An 18,591-nucleotide genomic window follows, 5' to 3' on the forward strand; every position below is an offset into this window, starting at 1 on the left:
GGTCTGCACGTCCAGCACGAACGCTGGTCCAACTGAGGCGCCAGGTGGAAATGGCATGGTAAGCCGTTCCACAGGACTACATCCAGCATCTCTACGATCGTCTCCATGGGAGAATAGCAGCCTGCATTGCTGCGAATGGTGGATATACACTGTACTAGTGCCGACATTGTGCATGCTCTGTTGCCTGTGTCTATGTGCCTGTGGTTCTGTCAGTGTGATCATGTGATGTATCTGACCCCAGGAATGTGTCAATAAAGTTTCCCCTCCCTGGGACAATGAATTCACGGTGTTCTTATTTCAATTTCCAGGAGTGTATATATATATATATATATATATATATATATATATATATATATATATATATATATATATATATATAGGATGCAGATATTTTTATTGGTGACAGGTCAGCATCTGAACAACATTACATCAAGATTTACATTATCTGTAGGCAAATAATAACAGCTATTAAGCGTAATACTCGTATGATTTTTGTTGCTTAGTACCTCCAAGTACATGTGGTAAGAGCAAGCCATTAACGCTTATTTTCCCCTGGGCAGCAGGTGAGCTGTTGAAATGTGATGCGGTGATGCAAACTGGAGGGTCTGTACTGGCAGGTGTAGTTAACTTTTTTTTTTCGGTTTGATGCGGCCCGCCACGAATTCCTTTCCTGTGCTAACCTCTTCATCTCAGAGTAGCACTTGCAACCTACGTCCTCAATTATTTGCTTGACGTATTCTAATCTCTGTCTTCCTCTACAGTTTTTGCCCTCTACAGCTCCCTCTAGTACCATGGAAGTCATTCCCTCATGTCTTAGCAGATGTCCTATCATCCTGTCCCTTCTCCTTATCAGTGTTTTCCACATATTCCTTTCCTCTTCGATTCTGCGTAGAACCTCCTCATTCCTTACCTTATCAGTCCACCTAATTTTCAACTTTCGTCTATAGCACCACATCTCAAATGCTTCGATTCTCTTCTGTTCCGGTTTTCCCACAGTCCATGTTTCACTACCATACAATGCTGTACTCCAGACGTACATCCTCAGAAATTTCTTCCTCAAATTAAGGCCGGTATTTGATATTAGTAGACTTCTCTTGGCCATAAATGCCTTTTTTGCCATAGCGAGTCTGCTATTGATGTCCTCCTTGCTCCGTCCGTCATTGGTTATTTTACTGCCTAGGTAGCAGAATTCCTTAACTTCATTGACTTCGTGGCCATCAATCCTGATAAGTTTCTCGCTGTTCTCATTTCTACTACTTCTCATTACCTTCGTCTTTCTCCGATTTACTCTCAAACCATACTGTGTACTCATTAGACTGTTCATTCCGTTCGGCAGATCATTTAATTCTTCTTCACTTTCACTCAGGATAGCAATGTCATCAGCGAATCGTATCATTGATATCCTTTCACCTTGTATTTTAACTCCACTCCTGAACCTTTCTTTTATTTCCATCATTGCTTCCTCGATGTACAGATTGAAGAGTAGGGGCGAAAGGCTACAGCCTTGTCTTACACCCTTCTTAATACGAGCACTTCGTTCTTGATCGTCCACTCTTATTATTCCCTCTTGGTTGTTGTACGTATTGTATATGACCCGTCTCTCCCTATACCTTACCCCTACTTTTTTCAGAATCTCGAACAGCTTGCACAATTTTATATTGTCGAACGCTTTTTCCAGGTCGACGAATCCTATGAACGTGTCTTGATTTTTCTTTAGCCTTGCTTCCATTATTAGCCGTAACATCACAATTGCCTCTCGTCCCTTTACTTTTCCTAAAGCCATACTGATCGTCACCTAGCGCATTCACAATTTTCTTTTCCATTCTTCTGTATATAATTCTTGTAAGCAGCTTCGATGCATGAGCTGTTAAGCTGATTGTGCAATAATTCTCGCTCTTGTCAGCTCTTGCCGTCTTCGGAATTGTGTGGATGATGCTTTTCCGAAAGTCAGATGGTATGTCGCCAGACTCATATATTCTACACACCAACGTGAATAGTCGTTTTGTTGCCACTTCCCCCAATGATTTTAGAAATTCTGGTGGAATGTTACCTATTCCTTCTGCCTTATTTGACCGTAAGTCCTCCAAAGCTCTTTTAAATTCCGATTCTAATACTGGATCCCCTATCTCTTCTAAATCGACTCCTGTTTCTTCTTCTATCACATCAGACAAATCTTCACCCTCATAGAGGCTTTCAATGTATTCTTTACACCTATCTGCTCTCTCCTTTGCATTTAACAGTGGAATTACCGTTGCACTCTTAATGTTACCACCGTTGCTTTTGTCACCAAAGTTTGTTTTGACTTTCCTGTATGCTGAGTCTGTCCTTCCAACAATCTTATCTTTTTCGATGTCTTCACATTTTTCCTGCAGCCATTTCGTGTTAGCTTCCCAGCATTTCCTAATTATTTCATTCCTCAGCGACTTTTATTTCTGTATTCCTGATTTTCCCGGAACATGTTTGTACTTCCTCCTTTCATCAAGCAACTGAAGTATTTCTTCAGTTACCCATGGTTTCTTCGCAGCCACCTTCTTTGTACCCATGTTTTCCTTCCCAACTTCTGTGATGGCCCTTTTTAGAGATGTCCATTCCTCTTCAACTGTACTGCCTACTGCGCTATTCCTTATTGCTGTATCTATAGCGTTAGAGAACTTCAAACGTATCTCGTCATTCCTTAGTACTTCCGTATCCTACTTCTTTGCGTATTGATTCTTCCTGACTAAAGTCAGGAACTTCTGCCTACTCTTCATCACTACCATATTGTGATCTGAGTCTATATCTGCTCCTGGGTACGCCTTACAATCCAGTATCTGATTTCGGAATCTCTGTCTGACCATGATGTAATCTAATCGAAATCTTCCCGTATCTCCCGGCCTTTTCCAAGTATACCACCTCCTCTTCTGATTCTTGAACAGGATATTCGCTATTACTAGCTGAAACTTGTTACAGAACTCAATTAGTCTTTCTCTTTCATTCCTTGTCCCAAGCCCATATTCTCCTGTAACCTTTTCTTCTACTCCTTCCCCTACAACTGCATTCCAGTCGCCCATGACTATTAGATTTTCGTCCCCCTTTACATACTGCATTACCCTTTCAATATCCTCATACACTTAGTGGTGCAGTTACTAGTGTGCAGAAAATAGGAGGTAGTATATCATGTGATGTGTTTGTGGGAAGACTGATCAACACAGAGGAAGAACAACCAACACTGATATGTGTATATATTAAAGTACCACACACAGAAATATCTGCACTCGTACCTGTCACACCATAGATATATGTATACATACAGGGTGTCCCATTTATCTTGACCACGCTAAATGTTTGTCAAGATGCAAATTACAAAATGTTTCAAGCATGATTGCCTTCGTTGCAGCTTTGTTTTTTACAAAGATATGAACAGCGATACGACTTTTTTAAATGGCATCCTGTATTTTTTATTCGCTAATTCATTTCCTCTCCTGAAGACCCATTCAAAAATCTATCACAGTATACCATTCACTGAAACACAATGTTATTAATTACATTTCCGCACCCACAAACCACAGATCCGTAAACCTACCAGGGGCTTCTCGAATAAGTCCAACGGTGAATAGCTTTCTTTTTTATTTTGTCAGCAGTCTTCTGAGTCGTTATACGACATCCCCCTTGATTCAAACTCTTGGCACTTGAACGCAAATCAGTTATTTTGTTGGATGGATTGCACAGTCCATGTTTGTCTACAGGATTTAACCTGTATAGCTTCCTCTAGTACAATGGAAGTTATTCCCTGATGACTTAACACATGTCGTATTCGGTCCCTTATTCTTGTCACTATCATACGCCTCTCTCTTCGACGATTCTCCTCTCCGTTCTCCGAATGTTCGTTGTCAGAAATGTATTCTTCATATTAAAGCCAATGTGTAGAAACAGTAGACTTATTTTTCCCTGGACTGCAATCTTCACCCGTGCTAGTCTGCTGTATATGTCCTCCTTGCTCGTCCAAACATGATAGCAGAATTCTTATACGTCGTCTGCTTCGTGGTCATGAATTTCAGTCAACTTTATCCCTTATTTCATTTCTGCTACTCCCCTTTTCTTCGGTCGATCCTCAATCTATATTCTGTATTCATTTGAACATTCCATTCAAAAGGTTTTGTAACTCCACGTTCAAAGAGGATAGAAGCGTCATAAGCGGATCTTATAACTCATATCCCTTCACCCTAAATTTAATGCCACTCCTAAACCACGTTTTTTCTTCTTTGTTTGAACTATAGGAGGAAAGAATAAAAGAATAGCATCCATGCTTCACAATCTTTTTAATCCTAGCGTTCTTGCTTTTTTTCCACTTCTTGGTTTTTGTTCATTATACGAATTATCCGTCTCTCGTAACAACGTACACAGCAACATTTCCGAAAATTTCGAACATTTTGCAACTTTATACATTAGTTAATGTCGACGAATGTGGTGAAAATACTTCGATTTTTCGAAGTCTTCGTTCCATTACCATGCATGATGCCAGATCAACCTCTCTGGTATCTTAATCTTTCGTAAGACAAAACTTATCGTCATCAATTTTATTTTCCGTTCTTCTGTAAGACCTGCCTCTGTAATCCACGTCGGTAACGCAAGCTTGTGCCCAGGCACTCGACTCAATGATAAACCGCTTCTAACACAACTGGTTCACGAAAGTAGGAGCAGCCCTAAGCGGCTCGGTATCTTACTTACAACTATTCATGACGTCGCCTTTGAGGCTTAGATCTTTTTTAATATGTGACTTGTAAGTACAGCATTTTTTTCCAGTCAGTACAAACTTACATTTTATTAATGTATTATATACCTAATATGTTTTAGAACAGTTAGTCTAAGTCTGAAGACGACGCTCATAGTAGCGTCGAAACCTGGTCAATTTTGACTTAATATTTGTGACCAAGGGCTTATTTGTTCTAATATAATTCTGACACGGTCACTGAACCTTATCAGCTACGTTCAAAATTTCATTTTGTCATGTCACCCTCGGGTTGATGTTTGAGAGGGGGGGGGGGGAGGTTGAGCCGTGCACGGTTTGCATTTATCCCATTTATTGTTTGTCATCTTCTATTACGGTACTTCCGCCTCGTTTTCTTATTCCATTTACAGGCGTCTCTAACTTCCTGCCGTACTTGCCTGTGAACAGCAGCAGCAACGCGTATCGATAAGTGCACTGTTGTACCACCTCTGGAGCGACCAATAGTATTTACGGGTCAGCGTGTGTTTTGCAGCCAGTTGGAGACGGACCAGCAGTGCAGTCAAGACGCGGCAGCAGTGAAGTCAGGGACGGAGCCCCGGTGAGGTGCCGACAGCCAGTTCTCGCTTCTCGCCAACCGCTGGCGACAAACATGAACTGTCCTACGGAGGGAGACTTGAGCGGGACCACCATTGATTGGTCGGTCGGTTGGTCGTCTCATCAGCCGACGTATATCTGATCCTTTCACCATTTCCGGGCCTGCGCTTGGTCGGCTGTCGTGGAGCAGCGAGGAAGTCTCCACGGCACGTGGTTTGGCCAGGCTCGCTGGCGGCCTCTATGCGGTGTCGGAGTGTGTGCTGCTGTTCCCATTGCTACGAGGTCCTTGGCTAACCAATTCTGGACACGAAAGATGAGTTTCGACTTAATCTACCACCAATTCATGACTGTTCACATTGTGTCGTAGAATAATTGAATCACTGTAATTCACTCTGTGCCTTATGTTCCTATTGGTGACGAATCCTACTTCCGTTACACCACTTACTGCTACTGTTGATATGACCCTGTACGACCGGAAATGATCTCCTTTCCATTTCACTTCACTGACTTCCACTGCATCTAGACTGAGCCTTTGAATTTCCCATTTCGGATATTATAGCGCCCCTACCACATTTAGACTTCTGACATTGCACTCTCCGACTCATACAATGTTACCCTTCCGTTGGTTATTGAGTGTTTTTCCGATATCCACCTCCCCTGGCTGTCATCTCCCGTACATCACATTTACTTTAAACGCTACATATTCCTGCAATCTTTAAAAATTAAAATGGAATGAAGAACGTCGAATGGCAGCTGACATTTCACTTTCCACTTAAGTATATATAACAAATGGTTTAGAAATAACGCATGGTTTGCGCTCCTAAATGATGATGCATACTGAGGTGTATGCTCGACAAGCATAACATGCAAATTACTATCCCTCTAACCTGTTATTGGTTGGATATTCTGTAAATCGCAGTTGACTGAGCTCGTGAGTAACGTCAGCTAAGAGTGGAACAAAAGAAGAGAATGTGGAAGTCGAAGGCATAATCCTTGGGCTACAAGTCATTTTCTTAGGTTTTCTTTGTTACCAGTTCAGTGATGACTCATCGATGTAGCTTGGATTATACTTGTCGAGTTACAAATTCAGAAGCAAATAGGAATGATATTGCTGGCCTCATCGTAAGAGAAACAGATTCAGTCTCAAGGAACAAACACCGATATGATAGACCAACCGTCAACAACATACAGAAGAAAATGAGGACGGCTTGGGATAAAATGTCAGGCCCGTGACACACATGTTTCAATTGTTGGCAAATTCTAACCCTTGATCTCTCACATTTCTGGCGGCGTGTTCAAAGTTTCCCATTGACAAATTATACTTCAGTTTTTGTCTTGCATTATTATCTTTTACAAGGATTTGTTGTAATTCATCAGGCATTAAGCCTACTCATCGAACTGTGAAATCGTTTGTGCACACCCTTGAATCACGTGCACGAACTATCTTATGTTTAAAATATTCCCTCGCGGATTCCTTCAAGTAACGAACATTTAATTTTTATTTTTAGACGAAAGATTCCAGTAAATATCGTGTCTTTACTTTTTTCCGTAATAAATTACGCGTATTCATTTCAATTCAATTTGGAATTTATGCATTTGATGCACTTCTATCAACCATACTGTATTCTTTTCATCTTTTTTAACTCCAGACACCACTCAAATATCTACAGTTCCTAGATTCATTAGCGGTAAATAAAAAGTAGCAGAACACGGTGGAATGGATTTCAACTGAGAGAGAAAGGACGGACTTGCAAGCTAAGATGTTGTAAACAACCATAAGTTATATGAAGTTGTAATGCCGGAAATGCATGTCCTCCTATTTCAATCAATTGTACTATAGATTTTTCCTTGTTTTGTTACCTCAAGATATGACATTTCTGTATCTTTATATATTGTATTTGTTGTACTATTTGTATATATATATATATATATATATATATATATATATATATATATATATATATATATATATATATATGCATTTATGTCGATGTATAATTGGTTTGTTTTGTAAATATTATTTGTATTTTTTACGCTGGGTCTTGCGTAGGGAAAACTATGCTATCGAACGAATACATCGATAGGTCGTGTGGAGAACGAAAGTGATTAGGATCTTTGGTAGTGTGAACTCGGCCGCGTGGAGCGCGGGCAGAGCAGAGGGAGTCTGGCTGGAGTAGTGCAGTGGAGCAGGTGTGTTGGGTGATGCTCCAGCGAGTTGCCGCGCTTTCGGGGTTTGGCAACATGTAATTGCGCTCGACTTGCTATGACAGTTTCTGACACGGTGTCGCGGACGGGAAGCATTAGCTGGCGCACATCAAGAGCCCGTTTCGCCTGGTGACCGTGTCGAGAAGAAGGCGCGCCAACATCCAGCTTCTGCAACAGCGACGGCCGACAATGAGTGACTGTCGCCACCTCCTCGATCGACGACTTTAAATCTTCAATCAACCAACAAGGAAGACTGGTAGCACGTAAAGTTTTATAACTGTATGGCAGACCTCAGCTTTTCAAACTGTTGAATTTTTCTCACTAAATTACAGCAACGAAGCATGAACCTTTGTTGCTCATTGTCCCAATTGCATTACCAAGCAGGGTCCCTTCCTTTTCCCGAATGAGTCCGTGTGTCGTTGAAATTCAAACGCCAGCATTAAAGTAATATCATTCGATTTCACTGCTTTAATTTCAAAGTTCAGTTAAAGTATTCATAGCTGGCTACAATATTTAGATTACTCAAGCACAAATTAAGAGTGCGAGTTTTGTTACCATATTTCAGCTTACCTGTGACTGCAGCCTAGCTTGGTACCTAGTAAATTTTACTATTGTGAATTGTTCAGAATCATTTAATTCAAGGTCAAAGCTAAATCTCATTTCTAAATTGCGTAGATTCAAGTAGCTTTTGAAATGATTGTTGAGGTAGCCCAAGACTAACCGTATTTTACTGAATTTCGATGTGCTTCAGAAACAAAGCTCACTATTAATTTCAGTCACTAAATTAACATTCAATTTTCCGGTTTTATTAATTCTTTTGCTAAATGAAGTCAGAGTGTAGCGAAATTTATAACTTCTGACGAACTTTCAGTTTTCACGCTACACGTGTCAACCTTCAGTTGCCACGCTTCTAGTGCTAATTATATGTGTAATAACCTTTCTTTTTCAGTTACTATAGTAATTGTCCATAGGACTGGCGTCCGTAAATTCCCCCAAAACTCAAATATCTAATTACCGCTAGTTAATTGTTAACATAACGGCCACACATTTACTTTCCTTATTAACTTTACTCCTTTTCAAAATTAATTTCCGCCAGTTTCATTTGCATTTTTCCTTTCATTTAGATGTCACCCTTTCCTCCCTCTTTACCGACAGATTAACTTCGTTGACGATTGCTTTTCCCAAATTTCCATTAGGTACACGCGGTTAAATTTTTCACTGTCATTAAGGTCGATAAGTGAGGAGGAGGTCACACGTGGCGACATGGTGACAGGACAATCTTCAAATTTGAGGTTGTTCTGGACACGAATTTAGCAAATCTCGTAACAAAGTACTATTTACGAACAGGCCGTAACATCAGCGAGAATAAGTAGTGGGAGTAATCCTAATTTTATTTGAGATTTGGCTTTTATATTGAGAATTATTAAAATGAGTGATGGCAACAATTACCAGAATTTGGTAGACTTGGGTACGGAACAATCGGTCCAACAGTGGGAAACGCGCACCGCGGAACCCATTGTTCAGGACCAGGCGGCTAGCATGAAAGACGCGACCTCCGAAACGAAACAAAGAGCAGAAATGGAATTCCAAACTTTAGAAAATGTTTCGAAATCGGAAGCGAAAATCAAATCTGTACCCCTTGATGGCGAATACGAGGGAACGTATATAGAGGAACCAGCTACGGAAGTAAAACCGGTAGTTTCCGGGAATTTAACTGATTTATTGAATGTTTTGATTAATGAAATCAAGAGTCAATCGGCAGAAATTAAAGCTCAGTCTGAAAAAATTGACAGGAAGCTAGACAACCAGAACAAAGCTAATAATGTTGTTAACAACATTAACAGCAGTGTTGGAGTTGTTAACACAAAAGTTGATAAAATCAAAGCAGATATTGTTACGATTAATACCGAAATCGGTAATCTTAAACAGGAAATGATAGGAGTTCAGGCGTAAATTGCGAGCATAAATACTCGTTTTGATTCCGAAATTAGCAGAATCGAGAAAAGTGTAGGAGAAGCAGTTGCTCCGATCATCGAGAATAAGGTAACAGAACAAATTCAATTAGTGAAAAAAGAGGATCAACAGAAGGTAGAAAATTTAAAGCCTTCAGTATCCGAAGTAGATACTTAAGTGAGGAAGCAGGCTAATTCCTGGGAAGAGAAAAGAGGGAAGTGGAAACGCTTGCGACAACCACTTGCCAAGTAATTACGAGAGTGTCGGAATTAGAAAAGAAACTTGACGCAAAACAGAGCTGTGTGTCAATCTGTGCACATAGTTCGGAATTGTTGACGAAACAGGAGCGGTTCGACCCCTTGAAAAAAGGCGACGGATTTCGTTAAAAATTGCGAAAGAGTTTTACCCAGATCATGAACTAATGAATGAAAAATTAATGCGGTTATCGACGTGTTGGCTGGTGATGCCAAGCGTTGGGCCTTAAACCTCAACGTTACGAACCCGACTTGACTAGTTTAAAAATTTGTTTCTGGCTGAATACTGGTCAGAGCAAAAACAACAAAGTGTCTGGCGCGAATTTGTCGTATCGAGGCCTTTCGATGCGAATTCGCGTGGCTCGATGAAGGAGTTTTGTGAGGGCTGGATCCGCAAGTTTGAATATTTGCGTGATCGCCGCACGGAATCCGAAATAGTCTGGGAACTCGACAAGAAGCTTCCAGATTATACAAAACGCAATTACAGGACAATCAATGATTTCCTGGAAAGAGTCGAGGACAAGGACAATAGGCGCAATAACCGCTATAGTGGTAGAGACTATGGTAACAACAACGGGTACCACAACAACCACAACAACGATAACCATGGGAATAATGCACACCGCAACCGTGGCAGCAATAACAATAATGGTTCGGACCGTAATGACAATAGCTGCAATGCAAATAAAAACAGGAATGACGGAAACCAGTATCATACTAACGTGATACGGGCTCCACAGAATAGTAATAAGGGCAGAGGGTGCGATAAGCCGCCTCAGCAGCATCTGGGGAGCAGATCTGCTGGGACGAGACAGGGAAACCATTAGCCGCGCCGGTGAGGGGCCGACCGGGCGTGGAGAAATTTTGGCGGCCCAATAACAGGAGAAAACCCAGGTGTCGTCGCTATGAAAATTCCGTATGGAATAATCAACGGCGGGAGAGTGTGCCGGTGTTAGGAGAAAGGAGTGCGCCCACAAGTAGTAGATCAGCTGTATACACGGCAGTAGAAAATACGTTCACTGTCAGTGAGAACAATTTAAGTAGTGTTCCGGAAATCGATTATAAAGTGGCAGCTGTAACACCCACAGCGGAACTGGAGATTGAGTTTAAGAATGATTCGCTATTGTTGAGAGAAGATCAAATGTCGGATAACACGTCCGTCATCGAGCGAGGGGATGCAGAGAGGGATGAGGTCTGGTTAAGGCAGTTCGGTCGCTTGTACAACGAACTAAAAGATTATAGGGGCCTGTACGGGAGAAGTGTTTATGGGGAGCGCGGGCAGGATTTGCCGCGTCTCGTCCCACAGGAAGATAGTGTTTGTGAAGTGACAGAAAGTTCTGGCCCTAACTGGCAGACTTTACCGGAAATAGTTGGTGTTAATGGGGAGCACGAGCCAGATTCGTCATGTTTCGTCCCGCAGGAGTTAGATGTTGAAGTATTAACGCGAAGTTCTCGCCCTAACCGGCAGACCTTACCGAAAGTTATAGTGGTAGAAGTGGCCGACCCATCCGACGCAAAGCTCCAGTTTAAAAATTGCGAATGTATTAAGGAGAAAGATTACGAGAATTTTAGTGATAGCCGGACACGACTGGTAGAAAATCACGTAGATTACAGCGTGTATGAGGTTAGAGCTGACGTTATACGGTCAGACGGTAGCAGTGTGGGTTGCGCAGATCCAGAGGAAGTAATTGCAGATACTACTGGGCACATTCCTCCAGGTAAATTGGCAGATGAGATCAATCTGACCAAAGAGGAATCAACGAAGGTGACAATTAGTGAATTGACAGCAAAGCAACACTCACTAGTTGACGAGTTACAGGAAAAGGTTTCGGTATTGGAGGCGAAGCTACAGACTAAGCCTCAGGGCAAAAGTGTTGAAATTAAAACTGTATGTGAACAGAGGCTGAAAAAGCCGCCAGATAAGCCGGATTTAGGATCAAAGCCAGATGGTTTTTTCTGGAATGACATGGATATAGACGAGGATTTACTGTGGGAAAATAAAGAAACAGTCGAGGACAAGTGTAGACATATAGTAGTGTCTGTTAATATGGACGGCCTACAACTAAACGTGTTGATTGACACCGGTGCAGAATTGAGTGCTGTATCTGGGAAAATCTTTGAGTTACTGAAAGACAAACCTGATATCTAAGTTATGCCAGTAACAGGAGTGAAAACTATCGGTGCTACTGGGAAGGCCAGTAAACCGGTCACAAAACAGATTTTTGCCAACTTCGAGATATGTGGGGCACGATTTGAATAAGAGTTTGTCGTCGTGCCAGACTTAACTACGGAAGTAATTATCGGGTTAGATTGGCTATTAAAGTACCATGCACTGATTAATTGCGAAAGCAAAACTTTGACATGTACGTCACAAGATAAAAATAGTATTTAGTTTTGACGATGCAGGAGATGGTGTGCATAGACAATACCAGCCTATACACATTGTTAACTGGCCGGATGCCATTGACGTAGGTATGAATTTGAACTACTGTAACGTGAGGAATCTCGGCGTTGACAGTAGTGTAGAAAGTGAATTGGAAAGTATTGTAGACGGTGTGTCAAACTTAACACACGAACAAAGACCAGGCCGACTTTGCCGTACCTATTGCCATCACAACCATAGGGCATGGGACAAATATGTAGCAGAATTTGAGAGAATTATGAACGCCTTGAGACATGAACTACAGGATTTTCTGCAGAGGAAATCCTATTAGATGACAGAAGTAAAAGTTTAGTGGAAGAGATAATGAAATTCCCTCCACGGATTGACATTAGTATTGGTGTGAAAAAAGATCGTTTGCGAGAATTAATGAAGCTAAAAGCCGATGCTCGCATACGTCGTCATGACGCTAAAGCGCGTTTTGCTAAGTTTGCAATCGGAGACTTAGTACTTGTAAAAGCTCATGAGAAATCGAGCGAGATAGACAACGAAATCTCTAAATTTAAGTTTGTTTATAATGGACCATATAAAGTCATTGGTATACCTCACACAAATGCTTATTGCTTAGAGTATCCAAGCTCTGGAAAGCTATTAGGTATGCGGAACATTGTGAGCCTGAAATTGTACCAACCAAGGATTGATTAATACCACAGAAACGGTAATTTGTACAGTATGTAAATATAGAGTGTAAGATTTAAGGATGTGCCATGTTGCGATGCTTTTGCCTGACCTAGAGGTCGTTAAAGAAGTTGTCATTAATAAGTAATTAATTTTGAGTAAATGATTTAAGAGTAACTGATTAGTAACCAATTGAAAAATCCAAGCTGGTAGTTTAAGTTTTCAGCTGAGTCACAATAGATTAAGGAATGTAAATATGATTTTGTAACTAGCTGTAAGATTTCATAAATATGTGATTTACTAGTCACTGCCGATGTACTTAGTCGCTGTTTTAAGTTTCAGGCTAGTACATGCGAGTGATGGACAGTGTCGAGTTATCCACTGTGATAGTGTTAATGGACTCCTTGAGATTACTCGGGAGTGAGTTTTTCTGAAAGAATTCAGTGAAACGGACGTTCTGGAAATGCCGTTACAAGGGCGAGTGAGATCAAGCGTGCCGCACAGGCGGGCGCAACAATACTGGCGAGGCGGAGCCGCTTTCGGCTCTTGTGCCGCTGTCTGCATTCTCTGTACTTGCGGGTACGGAAGGCAGAGTTGTTTTTCTTCCCGGACAGCCTATGTGAAAGAATTCTGGTGTCAATATTTATGTTTTTTGTCGATCTGCTGTATGTTATTTTCTTGTTTAGCGTTAAGTGGACTTTCATGATGAGAATATTAACTATGAAAAGGTTATATAAAATGTGTATTCTATGTAATTAATTATTAATTTGCGTATTTTGATATACCTGTTTTTTATGACCATGTACTGTGGTTAATTTTGTAAATAGAATTCCATTTCTTGATACTGTTAGGAATTTTGACGATTTTAGAATAGCTAAACCAATAACTATGTTTTCTATGAATTTTAGTATGTTGTCAACCTGTTCTCTTTTGTGTAAGATGACAGAGTGGAAAAAGGTTAGGAGTGTCTCCACTCTATTATGGTCTAAAAATTAGTGTATGGTTAGTTAGCCTAATGCTAAATTTTCTTGATGTTTTGAGCATATGCATTTCCGCTTTTTTGGGGGGGGGGGCATTTTCTGAGTCTGTTTAGGTTCCACGAACATCCTCAGACAATGTGGGGCACGTGTAACGCCGGAAATGCATATCCTCCTATTTCCATTGTACTATAGATCTTTCCTTGTTTTGTTACCTCAAGATATGACATTTCTGTGTCTTTATATATTGTAATTGTATTATATATATATATATATATATATATATATATATATATATATATATATATATATATATATATATATATATATATATATATATGCATTTATGTCGATGTATAATTGGTTTGTTTTGTAAATATTATTTGTATTTTTTACGCTGGGTCTTGCCTAGGGAAAACTATGCTATCGAACGAGTACATCGATAGGTCGTGTGGAGAACGAAAGTGTTTAGGATCTTTGGTAGTGTGAACTCGGCCGCGTGGAGCGCGGGCAGAGCAGAGGTAGTCTGGCTGGAGTAGTGCAGTGGAGCAGGTGTGTTGGTGGCGCTCCAGTGAGTTGCAGCGCTTTCGGGGTTTGGCAGCATGTAATTGCGCTCGACTTGCTATGATAGTTTCTGACACAGTGTAGCGGACGGGAAGCATTAGCTGGCGCACATCAAGAGCCCGTTTTGCCTGGTGACCGTGTCGAGAAGAAGGCGCGCCAACATCCAGCTTCTGCAACAGCGACGGCCGACAGTGAGTGACTGTCGCCACCTCCTCGTTTTTCTCTCACTCAATTACAGCAACGAAGCATGAACCTTTGTTACTCATTGTCCCAATTGCATTACCAAGCAGGGTCCCTTCCTTTTCCGGAATCAATCCGAGTGTCGTTGAAATTCAAACGCCAGCATTAAAGTAATATCATTCGATTTCACTGCTTTAATTTCAAAGTTCAGTTAAAATATTCATAGCTGGCTACAATATTTAGATTACTCAAGCACAAATTAAGAGTGCGAGTTTTGTTACCATATTTTAGCTTGCCTGTGACTGCAGCTCAGCTTGGTACCTACTAAATTTTACTATTGTGAATTGTTCAGAATCATTTAATTCAAGGTCAAAGCTAAATCTCTTATTTCTAAATTGCGTAGATTCAAGTAGCTTTTGAAATGATTGTTGAGGTAGCCCAAGACTAACCGTATTTTATTGAATTTCGATGTGCTTCAGAAACAAAGCTCACTATTAATTTCAGTCACTAAATTAACATTCAATTTTCCGGTTTTATTAATTCTTTTGCTAAATGAAGTCAGAGTGTAGCGAAATTTATAACTTCTGACGAACTTTCAGTTTTCACGCTACACGTGTCAACCTTCAGTTGCCACGCTTCTAGTGCTAATTATATGTGTAATAACCTTTCTTTTTCAGTTACTATAGTAATTGTCCATAGGACTGGCGACCGTAATTTCCGCCAAATCTCAAATATCGAATTACCGCTAGTTAATTGTTAACGTAACGGCCGCACATTTACTTTCTTTATTAACTTTACCCCTTTTCAAAATTAATTTCCGCCAGTTTCATTTGCATTTTTCCTTTCATTTAGATGTCACCCTTTCCTCCCTCTTTACCGACAGATTAACTTCGTTGACGATTGCTTTTCCCAAATTTCCATTAGGTACACGCGGTTAAATTTTTCACTGTCATTAAGGTCGATAAGTGAGGAGGAGGTTACAAAGTTACAATTGAATTTGGATTTGAAGGATCCATGTTATTGTCTGTTTAGCAAAATAAGTTGTGGGCGGGGACGTAGCTGTGCGCGCACCTTGGATTTAAGACATTGCCACGGCTCCCTCAGCTTATTAAACCCAAAGGTTTGTGCGCCATGGGTTTAAGACATTACCAAAGCTCCTTCAGCGTAGCACACCGAAAAGTCTTTCACACTGACTGATGGGTGTTGATCACAGACAAACGTATCGTCAGGAAAGTTCCCGGCAAGTATGGTAGGACCATCGTTCTTAATAGACAAACGATATGACGGATAGGTTGAGCACTAATCTGTTTGCTGATGACGCTGTAGTGTTCAAAGAAATGTCTTGGTACAGTGACTGTAAGAGGCTAGAGGATGACTTGAGCGGAATTTCTGTGTAGTGCTTTGTTTGGCAGCTTTCTTTGAGTCTGGAAAAATGTAAAACACTGGAGATGAACAGGAAAACAATTTCATAACGTTCAAATACTTTACTAGGGCCGTTCCCCCTGACACAGACATTTCAATTAAATAACTAGACGTGATGTTACGAAAAGGTTGGAATCGAAACGATCACGGAATGTGAGATGCAGGGAAGGCGAGTAATGGATTTCGGCTCACTGCGAGCTCGTCTGTAGAGGAGACCACTTACAACCCACTAGTGTAACCCGTTCTTCAGTACTATCCGATTTTTTGGGATTCCCACTTGGCCGGGGTATAGGACGACACCGAAGCATTTCAGAGGCGTGTATCTTGATTGGTTGACGGTAGCTGCGACCGACAGGCGAGTGTTAAGGAAATGCTCCGTGAACTCAAATAGGAGCACGATTGTTTAAAGAACCGGCATCTGCGACAGACTGCGGAATGATTCAACTGCCACCAACGTGCGCATAGCGTAAGGACTGCGCTGAAGAGAGAAATCATAGATAATATGGAAGCAAATGCATTCAAAAACTTATATTGGTCTTGATCACTGTATTTATTAATTTTTGTTGCCCAATGCATTTCGGCCTTACGCCATCCTCAAAGGATAAAAAACCTATAAGACGTTTTTAAGTAAAATGAAACTAAAGTTGACCAAGCAGGAATCGGTATTGTAATTGTCAACTGTCGAAGCTGCGTTGGTAAAGTACCGGAACTTCAAGCGCTGATAGAAAGCACCGAAGCTGAAATCGTTATAGGTACAGAAAGCTGGCTTAAGCCAGAGATAAATTCTGCCGAAATTTTTACAAAGGTACAGACGGTGTTTAGAAAGGATAGATTGCATGCAACCGGTGGTGGAGTGTTCATCGCTGTTAGTTGTAGTTTATCCTGTAGTGAAGTAGAAGTGGATAGTTCCTGTGAATTATTATGGGTGGAGGTTACACTAAACGACCGAACTAGGTTAATAATTGGCTCCTTTTACCGACCTCCCGACTCAGCAGCATTAGTGGCAGAACAACTGAGAGAAAATTTGGAATACATTTCACATAAATTTTCTCAGCATGTTATAGTCTTAGGTGGAGATTTCAATTTACCAGATATAGACTGGGACACTCAGATGTTTAGGACGGGTGGTAGGGACAGAGCATCGAGTGACATTATACTGAGTGCACTATCCGAAAATTACCTCGAGCAATTAAACAGAGAACCGACTCGTGGAGATAACATATTGGACCTACTGATAACAAACAGACCCGAACTTTTCGAATCTGTATGTACAGAACAGGGAATCCGTGATCATAAGGCCGTTGCAGCATCCCTGAATATGGAAGTTAATAGGAATATAAAAAAAGGGAGGAAGGTTTATCTGTTTAGCAAGAGTAATAGAAGGCAGATTTCAGACTACCTAACAGATCAAAACGAAAATTTCTGTTCCGACACTGACAATGTTGAGTGTTTATGGAAAAAGTTCAAGGCAATCGTAAAATGCGTTTTAGACAGGTACGTGCCGAGTAAAACTGTGAGGGACGGGAAAAACCCACCGTGGTACAACAACAAAGTTAGGAAACTACTGCGAAAGCAAAGAGAGCTCCACTCCAAGTTTAAACGCAGCCAAAACCTCTCAGACAAACAGAAGCTAAACGATGTCAAAGTTAGCGTAAGGAGGGCTATGCGTGAAGCGTTCATTGAATTCGAAAGTAAAATTCTATGTACCGACTTAACAGAAAATACTAGGAAGTTCTGGTCTTACGTTAAATCAGTAAGTGGCTCGAAACAGCATATCCAGACACTACGGGATGATGATGGCATTGAAACAGAGGATGACACGCGTAAAGCTGAAATACTAAACACCTTTTTCCAAAGCTGTTTCACAGAGGAAGACCGCACTGCAGTTCCTTCTCTAAATCCTCGCACAAACGAAAAAATGGCTGACATCGAAATAAGTGTCCAAGGAATAGAAAAGCAACTGGAATCACTCAATAGAGGAAAGTCCACTGGACCTGACGGGATACCAATTCGATTCTACACAGAGTACGCGAAAGAACTTGCCCCCCTTCTAACAGCCGTGTACCGCAAGTCTCTAGAGGAACGGAGGGTTCCAAATGATTGGAAAAGAGCACAGATAGTCCCAGTCTTCAAGATGGGTCGTCGAGCAGATGCGCAAAACTATAGACCTATATCTCTTACGTCGATCTCTTGTAGAATTTTAGAACATGTTTTTTGCTCGCGTATCATGTCATTTCTGGAAACCCAGAATCTACTATGTAGGAATCAACACGGATTCCGGAAACAGCGATCGTGTGAGACCCAACTCGCCTTATTTGTTCATGAGACCCAGAAAATATTAGATACAGGCTCCCAGGTAGATGCTATTTTTCTTGACTTCCGGAAGGTGTTCGATACAGTTCCGCACTGTCGCCTGATAAACAAAGTAAGAACCTACGGAATATCAGACCAGCTGTGTGGCTGGATTGAAGAGTTTTTAGCAAACAGAACACAGCATGTTGTTATCAATGGAGAGACGTCTACAGACGTTAAAGTAACCTCTGGCGTGCCACAGGGGAGTGTTATGGGACCATTGCTTTTCACAATATATATAAATGACTTAGTAGATAGTGTCGGAAGTTCCATGCGGCTTTTCGCGGATGATGCTGTAGTATACAGAGAAGTTGCTGCATTAGA

This window comes from Schistocerca americana, chromosome 7 (genome assembly GCF_021461395.2).
Source record: "Schistocerca americana isolate TAMUIC-IGC-003095 chromosome 7, iqSchAmer2.1, whole genome shotgun sequence".
Taxonomy (NCBI): domain Eukaryota; kingdom Metazoa; phylum Arthropoda; class Insecta; order Orthoptera; family Acrididae; genus Schistocerca; species Schistocerca americana.